The sequence below is a fragment of the Oncorhynchus nerka genome, linkage group LG2 (assembly GCF_034236695.1).
Source record: "Oncorhynchus nerka isolate Pitt River linkage group LG2, Oner_Uvic_2.0, whole genome shotgun sequence".
Lineage (NCBI taxonomy): Eukaryota > Metazoa > Chordata > Actinopteri > Salmoniformes > Salmonidae > Oncorhynchus > Oncorhynchus nerka.
Window position 1 is genome coordinate 46946623 of NC_088397.1, and position 16682 is coordinate 46963304.

Consider the following 16682-nt stretch of genomic DNA (forward strand, 5'->3'; position numbering starts at 1 on the left):
GGCACTGTAGGTTACTGCCAAAGATGACAAATTCACAGCATCTTCTGGCAATATGTGGCCATTAAATGACTGGAAAATGCACAATAACCTCTTTACAATGCAGGCTATTACTGGCACATTCTCTTGCAAACTTTGCAAAACAGTGTGAAAGGAGTTGCTCAACTTGCATCAGCATAACCATCAAACACTTCCACAGACAGTTGGCACAAATGCACACATTTATCCACGCCCCAACCAGTACATTGCCCCCTACCTATATTAATGACTTATAGTGAAACATCTCCCATATCTACAAGGTACCTAATCATCACATGTTTATTTATTTTTTATTTCACCTTTATTTAACCAGGTAAGCAAGTTGAGAACAAGTTCTCATTTACAATTGCGACCTGGCCAAGATAAAGCAAAGCAGTTCGACACATACAACGACACAGAGTTACACATGGAGTAAAACAAACATACAGTCAATAATACAGTAAAAAAAAAACAAGTCTATATACAATGTGAGCAAATTAGGTGAGAAGGGAGGTAAAGGCAAAAAGGCCATGGTGGCAAAGTAAATACAATATAGCAAGTAAAACACTGGAATGGTAGTATTGCAATGGAAGAATGTGCAAAGTAGAAATAAAAATAATGGGGTGCAAAGGAGCAAAATAAATAAATAAATTAAATACAGTTAGGAAAGAGGTAGTTGTTTGGGCTAAATTATAGGTGGGCTATGTACAGGTGCAGTAATCTGTAAGATGCTCTGACAGTTGGTGTTTAAAGCTAGTGAGGGAGATAAGTGTTTCCAATTTAAGAGATTTTTGTAGTTCGTTCCAGTCATTGGCAGCAGAGAACTGGAAGGAGAGGCGGCCAAAGAAAGAATTGGTTTTGGGGGTGACTAGAGAGATATACCTGCTGGAGCGTGTGCTACAGGTGGGAGATGCTATGGTGACCAGCGAGCTGAGATAAGGGGGACTTTACCTAGCAGGGTCTTGTAGATGACATGGAGCCAGTGGGTTTGGCGACAGTATGAAGCGAGGGCCAGCCAACGAGAGCGTACAGGTCGCAATGGTGGGTAGTATATGGGGCTTTGGTGACAAAACGGATAGCACTGTGATAGACTGCATCCAATTTGTTGAGTAGGGTATTGGAGGCTATTTTGTAAATGACATCGCCAAAGTCGAGGATTGGTAGGATGGTCAATTTTACAAGGGTATGTTTGGCAGCATGAGTGAAGGATGCTTTGTTGCGAAATAGGAAGCCAATTTAGATTTAACTTTGGATTGGAGATGTTTGATATGGGTCTGGAAGGAGAGTTTACAGTCTAACCAGACACCTAAGTATTTGTAGTTGTCCACGTATTCTAAGTCAGAGCCGTCCAGAGTAGTGATGTTGGACAGGCGGGTAGGTGCAGGTAGCGATCGGTTGAAGAGCATGCATTTAGTTTTACTTGTATTTAAGAGCAATTGGAGGCCACGGAAGGAGAGTTGTATGGCATTGAAGCTTGCCTGGAGGGTTGTTAACACAGTGTCCAAAGAAGGGCCGGAAGTATACAGGATGGTGTCGTCTGCGTAGAGGTGGATCAGAGACTCACCAGCAGCAAGAGCAACATCATTGATGTATACAGAGAAGAGAGTCGGTCCAAGAATTGAACCCTGTGGCACCCCATAGAGACTGCCAGAGGTCCGGACAGCAGACCCTCCGATTTGACACACTGAACTCTATCAGAGAAGTAGTTGGTGAACCAGGCGAGGCAATCATTTGAGAAACCAAGGCTGTCGAGTCATAAGGATGTGGTGGTTGACAGAGTGTTGGCCAGATCAATGAAACGGCTGCACAGTAATGTTTCTTATCGATGGCAAGATATCGTTTAGACCTTGAGCGTGGCTGAGGTGCACCCATGACCAGCTCTGAAACCAGATTGCATAGCAGAGAAGGTATGGTGAGATTCAAATGGTCGCTGTTTGTTGACTTGGCTTTCAAGACCTTAGAAAGGCATGGTAGGATAGATATAGGTCTGTAGCAGTTTGGGTCAAGAGTGTCCCCCTTTGAAGAGGGGGATGACCGCAGCTGCTTTCCAATCTTTGGGAATCTCAGATGACAAGAAAGAGAGGTTGAACAGGCTAGTAATAGGGGTGGCAACAATTTCGGCAGATAATTTTAGAAAGAAAGGGTCCAGATTGTCTAGCCCTGCTGATTTGTAGGGGTCAGATTTTTCAGCTCTTTCAGAACTTCAGCTGAATGGATTTGGGAGAAGGAGAAATGGGGAAGGCTTGGGCGACTGTTGGGGGTGCAGTGCTGTTGACCGGGGTAGGAGTTGCCAGGTGGAAAGCATGGCAGCCGTAGAAAAATGCTTATTGAAATTCTCAGTTATGGTGGATTTATCAGTGGTGACAGTGTTTCCTATCTTCAGTGCAGTGGGCAGCTGGGAGGAGGTGTTCTTATTCTCCATGGACTTTACAGTGTCCCAGAACTTTTTAGAGTTAGTGTTGCAGGAAGCAAATTTCTGTTGAAAAAGCTAGCCTTGGCTTTTCTAACTGCCTGTGTATAACCTAGCTTCCCTGAACAGCTGCATATCACGGGGCTGTTCGATGCTAATGCAGAACGCCATAGGATGTTTTTGTGTTGGTTAAGGGCAGTAGTCTGGGGAGAACCAAGGGCTCTCTGTTCCTGGTTCTAATTTTCTTGAATGGGGCATGTTTATTTAAGATTGTTAGGAAGGCATTTTTAAAAAATATCCAGGCATCCTCTACTGACGGGATGAGATCAATATCCTTCCAGGACACCCCGGCCAGGTCGATGAAACATGTACGTTTATATGTGTAGCTGTGAAGTGAACCTTTGGCCTTTTTTGTACCCCAGGGAACAACACTGTACCCTAACCATACCCTTGTTTTTTTGAATGTGTTAATTCTTAACATTTCCCCTTAGCTAGACCAGCTACAAAGTCAAATTTGGCTGTATTGAAAAAAATTCATGAAAACAAACATTTTCTTTTTGGTCTTATTTTAAGGTTAGTGTTAGGCATTAGGGTTAGCAGTGTGGTTAAGGATAGTGTTAAGGTTAGGTTTAAAATCTGATTTCATGACTTTGTGTCTGTGCTAGTTGACCAATCTGCAGAGCTGCCCTCATAACAAGTATTAGAGTTTGTTCGTCACATACATTGTTTAGTGAGTTACAACTGTGGTGTTATTTGTGACCGATCGCCTCTATTTGGTCTTATGTAGCAAAATATGAAATTGTGTTTTTTTACATTGAATAAAAGTAGAGACTCCGAGCTAGAAAATGGTAGATCATACACAGTAGTTGAGGAACAATGTGAAAGTAATTCTGCTTTGAAAGTCGATAAACTTGTAACCCCACTTTTGAGAAAATGTCCCTAGAAGTTTTTGGTATACCTACTGGAGAACTCTTCTTTGTCTACACCTATTCAGCATTGTTCACGCCCTTTTAAGCCTTAGTCCCACCCACCTTTTTAAGGATTCATGTGTGAGGCCACGTGAAAAACAAAATCAACGTTCATTTGTCACATGCACAGGATACAGAAGGTGTAAACGGTACAGTGATAGTACTTGCATACTTGCAATTTCACACACAGAAAGTGTCCTGGTGAAAATATTTTATAAAAATTGTATCGTTATTAGATGACTCCTAACCGACACCCTTGTCTAAATTGATGGGTCGTGAAGGAAATGCTATAATCAACACTCACCCAGATCAAGCAAGGTGGATGGGTCACTATTGTCTAGACATGTACACATATTCATGAAATACAATCGATGGCCGTAACCACCCCCAGACACACCTGCTAATTTTATGGGTCATGTAATAATCCGGCCAGTGTGTCTGGGTAAGCATCGTCTAATAATGATAATATATTCATACAGCATATTTATCTGGACACTTTCAAATTTGGTTACATCCCTGTTAGTGAGCATTTCTCTTTTGCCAAGAAAATCCATCCACCTGACGGGTGTGGCATGTCAAGAAACCGATTAAACAGCATGATCATTACACAGGTGCACTATAAAATGTGGCCTCTCAAAAGGCCACTCTAAAATGTTCCGTTTTGTCAAACAACACAATGCTACAGATGTCTCAAGTTATGAGAGAGCATGCACTTGGCATGTTGACTGCAGGAATTTCCACCAGAGAATTGAATGTTAATTTCTCTACCATAAGCCCCTTCCAACGTCAGATTAGAGAATTTGGCATTACGTCAAAATGGCCTCATAACTGTAGACCATGTGTAACTACGCCAGCCCAGGACCTCCACTTCCGGCTTCTTCACTTGTGGGATCGTCTGAGACCAGCCAGCTGGACAGTCAATAAAACTGAGAGTATTTCTGTCTGTAATAAAGCCCTTTTGTAGGGACAAACTTATTCTGATTGGCTGGGACTGGCTTCCAAGTGGTGGGCCTATACCCACCCATGGCTGCACCTCTGCCCAGTCATGTGAAATCCATAGATTAGGGCTTATGTAATGGTCGTCGTATGAGGAAGAAGGTGAAGAGGACCAAGGTGCGGCGTGGTAGGTGTTCATGGTCAATTTAATAAAGAAACTGAACACCAGAACAAAAAAACAACAAAGCGGAACAAACGAAACAGTTCTGTCTGGTACAGACACACAAAGACAGAAAACAACTACCCACAAACACAGGTGGGAACAGGCTACCTAAGTATGGTTCTCAATCAGGGACAACGATTGACAGCTGCCTCTGATTGGGAAACATACCAGGCCAAACACATAGAAATACATATATAGAACAAAACATAGAATGCCCACCCCAACTCACGCCCTGACCAACCTAAAATAGAGACATAAAAAAAGGAACTAAGGTCAGGACGTGACAGCCTAATTCATTTATTTCAATTAACTGATTTCCATATATGAAACTGTAACTCAGTAAAAGCGTTGAAATTGTTGCAATGTTGCATTTCTATTTTTGTTCAGTATGTATACTGTAAATAATATTGGTCTATCTGTTAAAACTTATAATACACTGCTCAAAAAAAATAAAGGGAACACTTAAACAACACAATGTAACTCCAAGTCAATCACACTTCTGTGAAATCAAACTGTCCACTTAGGAAGCAACACTGATTGACAATACATTTCACATGCTGTTGGGCAAATGGAATAAACAACAGGTGGAAATTATAGGCAATTAGCAAGACACCCCCAATAAAGGAGTGGTTCTGCAGGTGGGGACCACAGACCACTTCTCAGGTCCTATGCTTCCTGGCTGATGTTTTGGTCACTTTTGAATGCTGGTGGTGCTTTCACTCTAGTGGTAGCATGAGACGGAGTCTACAACCCACACAAGTGGCTCAGGTAGTGCAGCTCATCCAGGATGGAACATCAATGCGAGCTGTGACAAGAAGGTTTGCTGTGTCTGTCAGCGTACTGTCCAGAGCTTGGAGGCGCTACCAGGGGACAGGCCAGTACATCAGGAGACGTGGAAGAGGCCGTAGGAGGGCAACAACCCAGCAGCAGGACCGCTACCTCCGCCTTTGTGCAAGGAGGAGCAGGAGGAGCACTGCCAGAGCCCTGCAAAATGACCTCCAGAAGGCCACAAATGTGCATGTGTTTGCTCAAACGGTCAGAAACAGACTCCATGAGGGTGGTATTAGGGCCCGACGTCCACAGATGGGGGTTGTGCTTACAGCCCAACACCGTGCAGGCATTTGCCAGAGTACACCAAGATTGGCAAATTCGCCACTGGCGCCCTGTGCTCTTCACAGATGAAAGCAGGTTCACACTGAGCACATGTGACAGACGTGACAGAGTCTGGAGACGCCGTGGAGAACTTTCTGCTGCCTGCAACATCCTCCAGCATGACCGGTTTGGCGGTCATGGTGTGGGGTGGCATTTCGTTGGGGGGCCGCACAGCCCTCCATGTGCTCGCCAGAGGTAGCCTGACTGCCATTAGGTACCGAGATGAGATCCTCAGACCCCTTGTGAGACCATATGCTGGTGCGGTTGGCCCTGGGTTCCTCCTAATGCAAGACAATGCTAGACCTCATGTGGCTGGAGTGTGTCAGCAGTTCCTGCAAGAGGAGGGCATTGATGCTATGGACTGGCCCGCCCGTTCCCCAGACCTGAATCCAATTGAGCACATCTGGGACATCATGTCTCGCTCCATCCACCAACGCCACGTTGCACCACAGACTGTCCAGCAGTTGGAGGATGCTTTAGTCCAGGTCTGGGAGGAGATCCCTCAGGAGACCATCCGCCACCTCATCAGGAGCATGCCCAGGCGTTGTAGGGAGGTCATACAGGCACGTGGAGGCCACACACACTACTGAGCCTCATTTTGACTTGTTTTAAGGACATTACATCAAAGTTGGATCAGCCTGTAGTGTGGTTTTCCACTTTAATTGTGAGTGTGACTCCAAATCCAGACCTCCATGGGTTGATCAATTTGATTTCCATTGATAATTTTTGTGTGATTTTGTTGTCAGCACATTCAACTATGTAAAGAAAAAAGTATTTAATAAGAATATTTCATTCATTCAGATCTAGGATGTGTTATTTTAGTGTTCCCTTTATTTTTTTGAGGAGTGTATTAATCTCTATGCATACAACACCATTATGTATGCCATTATCCACACTGTAGACCAGGTGTCGTTAGAGCTGCAATCTGACTTTGTTGCCTTACAAAAAGACCTGGTTGGTTTAAAACGTGTACTTCATGTGGGCAAGACTAAATATATTTTGGTCGCTAATACTCGCAAAATATTTTCTGATGGACTACTGTACATATTTGTTCATTGAATGTGTCTCCCATCGATCGGATTCCCGCATATAATATCTGGGCATTTGGATGGACAAGGATTTAATGTTTAAAAAACATACTTATGAGCTAGTTAAAAAGCCAAGCTTTAAAGTGGGCTTATTTTTTTGAAATAGATCTTGCCTCTCCCATAACAACAGGAAGCAGATTGTACAGTCAACTTTCCTGCCAGGTCTTGACTCTGGTGACCCCATTTACCAGAATGCAGTAGCCACTACTCTTAAACATTTGGATGCCATCTACCATTGCGCTTTTCTGCTTTATCAATGGTGACAGTTTTAATATGCATCACAGCATCCTGCATCAAAAGATTGTCTGGTCCTCATGAAAGTCTTGTAGATCACTTCACTATTCCCTTTTAGTTTACACAGCTCCACGACACAAGCTTCCGACTTACTTAACTTAGTTATTTCTTGAAGTAAAAAAAGGAAGAAAAAAACATGTATAGAGTTTTTCTTATTGGTATGTCCGTGTTGAATTTGTTGTCCTCAGGGCACCATTGAAAATTAGACCCTGGTCTCATTGGGCTCCCGATTAAATAAAAGTAAAATAAATTAAACACATTCTGTAGGGGCAGACATGAGCGTTAAGGGCTTGGAGGTAGACTAACGTTAAAGGGAATGTAGACTTCACAGATCATTGACACAGGAGGACCTCTTAAGTAAGTCAGGAAATCATTTGGAGCAGATTTGGTGGTGAATGCTAAAAATACTTCTTCCTATCTTTCAGGTTACCAGAAATGTCCAAAGAATGGAGGATTCCTCCACTGTCTTTGGGGGGCCCTGTAGCGAGTCACCTGTGGCTGCTTTAGACGTGCTGGAGCAAGAACAAGCCTGGACTAAAATACAGGCATTGTTATACAGTCAAAATACTACTGTACGGTGGTTATTTTTTTGGTAAATGCATTATTGTATGATATGCATAAATGTTTTATTCATTAGACCTACTTGTCACTGGTATTCTTTTCAGCTGTCATGTTTGGATGGGAAACTTTTGATTTGATACCTAAGGCACAGTGTAGAGTAGACCTACAGATGTAGGATCTTAATTTGATCATCTTTTGTTGCTGCGAATTTCCCTGCACAGAAGGAAATACAAACTTGTAATGTATCTCAGTTTTAAAAGGCTTCTAAAGTTTGTAATTTACACTTTAAAATGTCAGACTTGATTTACGCTAACAAAAAATAATTTAATTATAAACCATATAATAATTAAAATGTCCTGTTGCTGCAGGATGATTTTTCTGCTTTAGCAAACTGGCACAAATTAAGATCCTATGCTGCTTTCAAATTAAGCATCATTTCATTTAACAGATAAGATGACACTATTTTCATAATTTGTCAGTAGTTCTAGATGCATCACTACACACCATGATAGAGGATCATGAACATCATAATTGAATAATGTAATATAAAGTTGTCACGAGTCCGACCGAGGGTGTTTCCCCTTCCCGGGCGGGTGGCGCTAGGCGGTCGTCGTCACCGGCCTATTAGCTGCCACTGATTGTTTTTCCTCCCCCTCCTTGTATGTTTAGTGGTAGCACCTGTTCATGTTTAATTAGTTTGTCTTTATTAGACAGCCGGCCCGCCTGGTTGTTGTGCGGGATTATTTCTATGTAACCTTCGGCTCTGTTGTAGAGGTACGTGTTAGTGCCTGGTCCTGATTTTTTCCATTGTACTTTTTGATTCCCTGTGGTTGGGAACGTAACTTTTGTGAGCACCCTGTGGTGCGTTGGTGCTATTAAAAGACGCACAGCATTGAACTCTGTCTCCTGCATTTGACTCCACACCCACGACACCCGGAGCATTACAAAAGTGTTACCCTCAATTATTTTTTATTTTTTATTGAACCTTTATTTAACTAGGTGAGTCAGTTTAAGAAGATATTCTGATTTACAATGATGATTCTTATTTACACCGTCCAAACCCACGCTGGGTCAATTGACGACACTAATCTTAGAAGTACACGTAGCATAAGAAGAAAAAAACACATTATTAATTATTTTCAACGATTGTCATGACTGTATTTTTGTCCAAACTGTGGAGGCCAGTGTTATGTTGGGTATACTGTATAGCTCAGAAATATTTCAGAAAGTGTATGTACTGCACTGCACCACTCTGGTACGGAAACGCCCTACGGAGAATTCAAGATAGTAAAAATAATTTAAGATCCTTTGTTACGGTTCACCTTGGATCTGCTTTGAGTTGGTTGTGTGTATGGTATGTATGAGGCTCTGGGCTTTGTGTGGTCTTGAAAGTTTCTAACGCCACTAAATCTACACCGCTGACGGTCTCAGACTTTTAAAAATTATTCTGTCTATAAGTCTGTCTGGTAGAAGAGTGAGAGACGGGGAGAGGATGCAAAAGTGGGATGATGATTTATTGGATGCAAATATTATACATGTGCGAACGTAGGATCTTAATTTGAGCCAGTTTGTTACAATAGGAAAGTAATCCTGCAGTAACAGGATGTGAATTATTATGTGAATTATTTAATTATTTTGAACGTGAATTATTATGTGGATTAGAACTAATGGACATTAGGGGTTGATACATTTTTGTCAAGTCTGATATTTCAAAGAGGAAATTAAAAACTTCAGAATCATTTTTAAAACTTTTAAAAGTTATCCTGCAACAGGGTGATCAAAATCAAATCAAATCTAATTTTATTTGTCACATACACATGGTTAGCAGATGTTAATGCGAGTGTAGCGAAATGCTTGTGCTTCAGGTTCCGACAATGCAGTGATAACCAACAAGTAATCTAACTAACAATTCCAAAACTACTGTCTTATACACAGTGTAAGGGGATAAAGAATATGTACATAAGGATATATGAATGAGTGATGGTACAGAGCAGCATACAGTAGATGGTATCGAGTACAGTATATACATATGAGATGAGAATGTAGACAAAGTAAACAAAGTGGCATAGTTAAAGTGGCTAGTGATACATGTATTACATAAGGATGCAGTCGATGATGTAGAGTACAGTATATACGTATGCATATGAGATGAATAATGTAGGGTAAGTAACATTATATAAGGTAGCATTGTTTAAAGTGGCTAGTGATATATTTCCCAACATTTCCCATTATTAAAGTGGCTGGAGTTGGGTCAGTGTCAATGACAGTGTGTTGGCAGCAGCCACTCAATGTTAGTGGTGGCTGTTTAACAGTCTGATGGCCTTGAGATAGAAGCTGTTTTTCAGTCTCTCGGTCCCAGCTTTGATGCACCTGTACTGACCTCGCCTTCTGGATGATAGCGGGGTGAACAGGCAGTGGTTCGGGTGGTTGATGTCCTTGATGATCTTTATGGCCTTCCTGTAACATCGGGTGGTGTAGGTGTCGTGGAGGGCAGGTAGTTTGCCCCCGGTGATGTGTTGTGCCGACCTCACTACCCTCTGGAGAGCCTTACGGTTGTGGGCGGAGCAGTTGCCGTACCAGGCGGTGATACAGCCCGCCAGGATGCTCTCGATTGTGCATCTGTAGAAGTTTGTGAGTGCTTTTGGTGACAAGCCGAATTTCTTCAGCCTCCTGAGGTTGAAGAGGCGCTGCTGCGCCTTCTTCACGACGCTGTCAGTGTGAGTGGACCAATTCAGTTTGTCTGTGATGTGTATGCCGAGGAACTTAAAACTTGCTACCCTCTCCACTACTGTTCCATCGATGTGGATAGGGGGTGTTCCCTCTGCTGTTTCCTGAAGTCCACAATCATCTCCTTAGTTTTGTTGACGTTGAGTGTGAGGTTATTTTCCTGACACCACACTCCGAGGGCCCTCACCTCCTCCCTGTAGGCCGTCTCGTCGTTGTTGGTAATCAAGCCTACCACTGTTGTGTCGTCCGCAAACTTGATGATTGAGTTGGAGGCGTGCGTGGCCACGCAGTCGTGGGTGAACAGGGAGTACAGGAGAGGGCTCAGAACGCACCCTTGTGGGGCCCCGTGTTGAGGATCAGCGGGGAGGAGATGTTGTTGCCTACCCTCACCACCTGGGGCGGCCCGTCAGGAAGTCCAGTACCCAGTTGCACAGGGCGGGGTCGAGACCCAGGGTCTCGAGCTTGATGACGAGCTTGGAGGGTACTATGGTGTTAAATGCCAAGCTGTAGTCGATGAACAGCATTCTCACATAGGTATTCCTCTTGTCCAGGTGGGTTAGGGCAGTGTGCAGTGTGGTTGAGATTGCATCGTCTGTGGACCTATTTGGGCGGTAAGCAAATTGGAGTGGGTCTAGGGTGTCAGGTAGGGTGGAGGTGATATGGTCCTTGACTAGTCTCTCAAAGCACTTCATGATGACGGAAGTGAGTGCTACGGGCGGTAGTCGTTTAGCTCAGTTACCTTAGCTTTCTTGGGAACAGGAACAATGGTGGCCCTCTTGAAGCATGTGGGAACAGCAGACTGGTATAGGGATTGATTGAATATGTCCGTAAACACACCGCCAGCTGGTCTGCGCATGCTCTGAGGGCACGGCTGGGGATGCCGTCTGGGCCTGCAGCCTTGCGAGGGTTAACACGTTTAAATGTCTTACTCACCTCGGCTGCAGTGAAGGAGAGACCGCATGTTTTCGTTGCAGGCCGTGTCAGTGGCACTGTATTGTCCTCAAAGCGGGCAAAAAGTTATTTAGTCTGCCTGGGAGCAAGACATCCTGGTCCGTGACTGGGCTGGGTTTCTTCTTGTAGTCCGTGATTGACTGTAGACCCTGCCACATGCCTCTTGTGTCTGAGCCGTTGAATTGAGATTCTACTTTGTCTCTGTACTGACGCTTAGCTTGTTTAATAGCCTTGCGGAGGGAATAGCTGCACTGTTTGTATTCGGTCATGTTGCCAGACACCTTGCCCTGATTAAAAGCAGTGGTTCGCGCTTTCAGTTTCACGCGAATGCTGCCATCAATCCACGGTTTCTGGTTAGGGAATGTTTTTATCGTTGCTATGGGAATGACATCTTCAACGCACGTTCTAATGAACTCGCACACCGAATCAGCGTATTCGTCAATATTTTTATCTGACGCAATACGAAACATGTCCACGTGATGGAAGCAGTCTTGGAGTGTGGAGTCAGCTTGGTCTGACCAGCGTTGGACAGACCTCAGCGTGGGAGCCTCTTGTTTAAGTTTCTGCCTGTAGGCAGGGATCAACAAATTAAGATCCTACGTCTGTACTGTATGCTTTATGCATGTCCATGTACTCTCACACATACTTTTAATGTGGTGTACCACTACCATTGTAATATCAAACATAAGAGGCTGTAGAATGTAATTGTTCATGACTGGTACAAAAGGCTAATATTTAATTCACCCTCTACATTTTTCCAATGTCAGATCACAATGACGTCAGTGGAAATACAGTATATTTAGGGATGTTGAATAACTAGGGGAGCTCTCGGGGTCACTGATCTTCAGGTTGGTTATATCTCTCGCTGAATCATAAATGTAAAATTCTCTGCCTGCTTCCATGCTGAAGGAACATGCTATTTCAAGATCCATTTTGCACTTCCTCAAACTAAATTGTTTGGAAGAAAAAGGACACCAAACAAGTATAGTTTTTAGTCACTAAAGTGCATGTCAGTTGCACATTCAGTTTAATATTAGTGGTGACTTGAAGCCTCCTCTCTCAGACCTTTACTTTTTAGTTCTTATCATCTGTGGGCTTTGGAACCTTCTTCACCTACTTGTCTTCTGAAATCAATTTGCTATTTATCCTAGAGCTAGTGTGTCAGCAGCAGACACCTGAATGTCAGAGAGAGAAGGGGACGATGTCAAACTCTGAAAGGTCAGAGAGAGAGAGAGAGACAGAGAGAGAGATAGAGAGTAAATGTGTCCACAGATGAGAAATTGAAAAGCAAAGGATTTGCAGAGCATTGAAAGAGGCTTTGGAGACTCAAGGCCATGCAAGGCACATAGCGGACGGTGCATGTTCATTTGTTTTTTTATCATCCTGCAATTCACTGGGCCACAATGTCCAACAGTGAGGATGAAGGAAATGCTCAAAATATGTTGTGCCTTTCAGGATTCATGTCACATTGTCAAAATACATAGCTACATAGATGATACGTATTTCCTGTCCTTTGTGGAGATCTTACAGAAGAATTTCAACGGTATGACATATTCTAACATATTAAGCTTTTTCGTTATACTGTATAAAGTTTAAGTCGGAAGTTGCACACACCTTAGCCAAGTACATTTAAACAATTTCACAATTCCTGACATTTAATCCGAGTAAAAATTCCCTGTCTTGGGACAGTTAGGATCACCACTTTTTTTTAAGAGTGTGAAATGTCAGAATAATAGTAGCGAGAATGATTTATTTCAGCCTTTATTTCTTTCATCACATTCCCAGTGGGTCAGAAGTTTACATACACTCAATTCGTATTTGGTATCATTGCCTTTAAATTGTTTAACTTGGGTCAAATGTTTCGGGTAGCCTTCCACAAGCTTCCCACAATAAGTTGGGTGAATTTTGGCCCATTCCTCCTGACAGAGCTGGTGTAACTGAGTCAGGTTTGTAGGCCTCCTTGCTCGCACACACTTTTTCAGTTCTGCCCATAAATGTTCTATAGGATTGAGGTCAGGGCTTTGTGATGGTCACTCCAATACCTTGACTTTGTTGTCCTTAAGCCATTTTGCCACAACTTTGAAAGTATGCTTGGGGTCATTGTCCATTTGGAAGACCCAATTGCGACCAAGCTTTTACTTCCTGACTGATGTCTTGAGATGTTGCTTCAATATATCCACATTATGTTGCTTCCTCATGATGCCATCTATTTTATGAAGTGCACCAGTCCCTCCTGCAGCAAAGCACCCCCACAACATGATGCTGCCACCACCATGTTTCACGGTTGGGATGATGTTCTTCGGCTTGCAAGCCTCCCCCTTTTTCCTCCAAACATAATGATGGTCATTATGGCCAAACAGTTCCATTTTTGTTTCATCAGACCAGAGGACATTTCTCCAAAAAGTATGATTTTTGTCCCCATGTGCAGTTGCAAACCGTAGTCTTGCTTTTTTACGGCGGGTTTGGAGCAATGGCTTCTTCCTTGCTGAGCGGCCTTTCAGGTTATGTTGATATAGGACTTGTTTTACTGTGGATATAGATACTTTTGTACCTGTTTCCTCCAGCATCTTCACAAGGTCCATTGCTGTTGTTCTGGGATTGATTTGCACTTTTCACACCAAAGTACGTTCATCTCTAGGAGACAGAACGCGTCTCCTTCCTGAGCGGTATGACGTCTGCGTGGTCCTATGGTGTTTATACTTGCATACTATTGTTTGTACAGATGAACGTGGTACCTTCAGGCATTTGGAAATTGCTCCCAAGGATGAACCAGACTTGTGGAGGTCTTAAATTGTTTTCTGAGGTCTTGGCTGATATCTTTTGATTTTCCCATGAGGTCAAGCAAAGAGGCACAGAGTTTGAAGCTAGGCCTTGAAATACATCCACAGGTTCACCTCCAATTGACTCAAATTATGTCAATTAGCCAATCAGAAGCTTCTAATGCCAAGACAATTTTCCAAGCTGTTTAACGGCACAGTGAACTTAGTGTATGTAAACTTCTGACCCACTGGAATTGTGATACAGTGAATTATAAGTGAAATAATCTGTCTGTAAACAATAGTTGGAAAAATGACTCGTGTCTTGCAGAAAGTAGATGTCCTAACCGACTTGCCAAAACTATAGTTTGTTAACAAGAAATTTGTGGAGTGGTTGAAAAACAAGTTTTAAAGACTTCAACTGTATATTTACAACGGATATTGCATATATTTTCATCATACCATATTGATAACACATACAGGTAGACTTGTTTTCTCAGTTAAAACAAACAAACAAACAAACAGACAGATACACACAGGCAAAAAATGCTATTCTCTGCCCGGAGCGATTCTCAGTCCTCTAGGCTTACATCGGCATAAATAATGTATTGAATTGACTTTACACATACATCAGGAAATTAATTTCTCTTAGGGATTGTGACGTCATGCATGTTACAGTACCTAGACATATAGTCATACACATACATGCAGTACAAACATAAATTAAGTATAATAAGACCTACCACCAGCACATGCAAGCATGCACAGTATACATTATGCAAAATACATACACTATAATACTGTAAGTCCACTACCAACTCATGAGGTACATTAGCTAAATTAGATAGTATCCAGTGATGTAAATACCAACCCATATTTCTAGGAAATATGTTCCTATAGAACCTTTTTCTGAACCATGGATGCAAGGTAAGTGATCATTTATTCTTTTCTAGGACTGTGTTTGCACCATTATTCACTGTCAAGTGAACTATCACACTAATAGTTTTTCCCATGCCTAAGTGGTAACAGTAAAACAACATCATCCCGGGAACCATCACCCTGTTTATGTATTTAGGATAGTTAATTGGCTGTCGATGTCATATCATATTACAGTCTTGATTTGGTCTCACTTCAAATGTATTCTTCAACAGCTTCTCTTGTTTTCATGTGCATCCCAAACTCATCAAACATAACCGTATCAACCCAGAAGATTCAATGTCATCACAATAAGCCATTTAGCAGATGATTTTATCCAAAGAGACTTTTAGTGTGCACATCATTATTTTTTTTATTTTTTTACATATGGGTGGCCCCAGCTGGAATCAAACCCCTTGGTGTGGTACATGCCAAGCTCTACCGACTGAGCCTCACAGGTCCACACCTTAACTAATGTTTGACATGTGATAATAGTGTTGTGTAATAACTTCTATGCAGGCAGGAACATTTCTTGCCACTTCTGCTTAACTCAAACTGAACTCTTCGAGCCCATTAATTTCAGAGACGCTACAAAAATCACTCCCAGCCCTGCAATGATTTCTTGTTCACTGTCTCCTGGGAAATAAGCCTTCATTACATGTGACGCAGCGCTCTATCAACCACATATTCATTAACTTCTTATGGCTGGGGGGCAGTATTGAGTAGCTTGGATGAATAAGTTGCCCAAACTAAACAGCCTGCTCCTCAGTCTCAGTTGCTAATATATGCATATTATTAGTAGTATTGGATAGAAAACACTCTAAAGTTTCCAAAACTGTCAAAATATCGTCTGTGAGTATAACAGAACTGATATTGCAGGTGAAACCCTGAGGAAAATCAAACCAGGAAGTGACTTCTATTTTGAAAACTCCATGTTCCATAGCCTGCCTTTGCACCATTTAAAGGGATATCAACCAGATTAATTTTCCTATCGCTTCCTCAAGGTGTCAACAGTCTTAGACATAGTTTCAGGCTTTTATTTAGAAAAATGCACAAGAAAGATAACATCGCGTCATTGTATGCCCGGGTGCCAGCAGCATTTTGTATGCGTAACAGAGTTTTGGCAGCCAGAGGCTAAACTGTGTTTTGCTATATTACACTTGTGATTTCATGAATATAAATATTTTTAGTAATATGATTTGAATGTGGCGCTATGCAATTCAGCGGTTGTTGATGACAATTATCCCGTTAACGGGATGGCAGCCATAAGAAGTTAACGCTGTTCTTCTGAGTAGGCATTCCCGATGAGATATTGACTGACCAGGGCACCCCATTCATGTCACGAATCATGAAGGATTTATGCAAGCTAATGAAAATAACCCAGTTGCTCACCTCAGTGTATCACCCTCAGACCGATGGATTGGTAGGAAGATTCAATCAAACCCTGAAGCAGATGTTACAGAAGGTGATATAGGCTGATGGAAAGAATTGGGACCAGCTGCTACCCTACTTAATGTTCTTGATTCGAGAAATGCCCCAAGCTTCAACAGGATTCTCTCCCTTCAAACTACTGTATGGGAGATGACCCCGAGGACTGCTGGACATGGCTAAAGAAGCCTGGGAACAGCAACCATCGCCCCACCAGACCTTGGTCAAACACGTGGGAGACATGAGAGATATGAAGGC